The following is a 2,500-nucleotide window of genomic DNA, read 5'->3' on the forward strand; positions in this document are numbered from 1 at the left end:
CTTCAACAAACTGTCAATTTCTACTCTTCATTTATGTAATACTTCCTAAATACACGTTTAATGCACATTCGTGTATGAGATCGGATCGATATTTAGATAAACTACTTCAATGCGTACAATAAATTTAGTGCAGTTTTCTGTGCTACTTGTGTTTGAGAATTTATCTAACACACAGCTGAATAGTAATACGGGAGCGCATATATTTAGACGCGTCAGCCATTGAAATGCATACAAAGACGAGAAATACACGCCATGATGTGAACGAGCACGTTCGAAGTTCATATGAAGAAAGAACTGTCTGTCTGCCTGTCTGCCTGTCTGCACCTCTCCCCTTTTACTCTTTTACTCTTTCTATCCCTGTCTCTCTCTGTATAGAGAGAGAGAGAAAGAGAAAGAGAGAAAGCGGGAGAGAAAGAGAGATAGAGACATATATGTATGTATATGATACATATAAATGATAGATCGCTAGCCTCTACACATTCTATATTTTCTCTCCTTGTTTCTTTCTGTGTTCCTTTCTGTGGAAGAGCGTAGGCTCGAAACGTTAAAGACTTTTTCACTTCCCGAGCGTTATACTAATACATCTGTTTGTTTTGTACCCCACCTGTCTTCGTCTTTTGTTTTTTTTCTGTGAATTCTCCCTATATGTATGTATACGTAGATGTATGTACGCATGTGTCAGTGTGTGTGTGTATGTGTGTGCCTCCCTGTTTAAATGTTGGCATGGTCATGCAACCATATATACATATGTCAATGTGCAACATTTTTACCGAAGGCGCAGTAACTCTACTGCGTATGATGGACCTCTGGTCTTTGTCAAGGCATCTCTATAACAGAAGGCAAACTCGCATATAAAACCCGTTGCTCTACCGAGCCGGATGTCATGCATTTTGCTTGTCTCTGGGCGTCTTGTTATTACTAGTGAAAGTGGCTGTGATGTTGTGCAGGTCACAATCCAGGGAAGACCCCTTGCAACCCTTGCATTGTGGACGCATGTGTCAGCGAAGGTTAGGCTCGTCTAAAACAAAATAAAAATAGACACCAATCATGTATGTTTACGTCTCCCTATCGTCAGCGTAAACGATTAACAGAATTATTAATACATTTAAGATAAGGGCTGGGGGTCAATTTATTCGTTTAAACCTTCCATAGTAGTTCTCAACATGGCTGCAGTCCAATGACTGAAATAAGTAAAAGCGAGAAATCATGAACGATTTATATTTCGTAGACTCTCACGTCGATATCGATTGATGAACGTCCGGCGAATTGTATTCGACAGACACGGATGTCCTGACGCAAATCTAATGTAGCAACAGCGTGACGCGTGTGTGACAAAGACAAGCTAAGTCTCGCGTGTGTCTTTTTGTTCTCACTTTTTCTCGCCCACCATTTTTTGCAGCATTCGCTTCTTTCTCCCCGTCTCACTAACCCAGTCAGTTCTTTGAATAGTTTGGCATTTTTGCTTCAGGTTCAATTCGGCTATATCTAGTTATCAGACACAAACACACATATACACAAGCACACGCACGACGCACAGAACACACACACACACACACACGTACATTGTATACATATGTATGTATGTATATATATATGTCTGTGTATTTATACATACATAGACGTTACATATACATATATGTATATATTCTTTTATTCTTATTCTTTTATTTTCTTCAGTCATTTGACTGCGACCATGCTGGAGCACCACCTTTAGTCGAGCAAATCGAGACCCCGGGACTTACTCATTGTAAGTCTAGTACTTATTCTAGCCGTCTCTTTTGCCGAACCGCTAAGTTACGGGGACGTAAATACATCAACTTTGGTCTACAAACGATGGTGGAAGTACGAACACAGACATACATACACACACACATGCACAAACACACACACACATACACACACACACACACCACACACACACATACACACATACACACACACACACACATATATATATATATACGACGGACTTTTTTCAGTTTCCGTCTACCAAATCCACTCACAAGGCTTTGGTCGGCCCGAGGCTACAGTAGAAGACACTTGCCTAAGGTACCACGGAACCCGGAACCATGTGGTTGGAAAACAAGCTTCTTACCACACACCCTCACCTACGCCTATATATATATATATATGTTGTGTGTGTGTGTGTATGTGTGTATGCGCGTGTGTGCGTGTATGTAAATGCACTTCTATAGACGGCAAGTTTGACAGAATCGTTAAAGCGTCGAATATATTATTTCGCGGTAATTCTTGCTGTTCTCTGCTCCATTCAGAATCGATAATGTTCCTGTTCTGCACGGGAGTCAACTCTTCTTATCTATCTATCTATCTATCTATCTATCTATCTATCTATCTATCTATCTATCTATCTATCTATCTATCTATCTATCTATCACTCTCTCTCTCTCTCTCCTCTTTCTCTCTATCTATTTATGTATGTATGTATGTATGTATGTATGTATCTATCTATCTCTATCTATCTATCTATCTATCTATCTAT

This window comes from Octopus sinensis, linkage group LG11, assembly GCF_006345805.1.
Source record: "Octopus sinensis linkage group LG11, ASM634580v1, whole genome shotgun sequence".
Taxonomy (NCBI): Eukaryota; Metazoa; Mollusca; class Cephalopoda; order Octopoda; family Octopodidae; genus Octopus; species Octopus sinensis.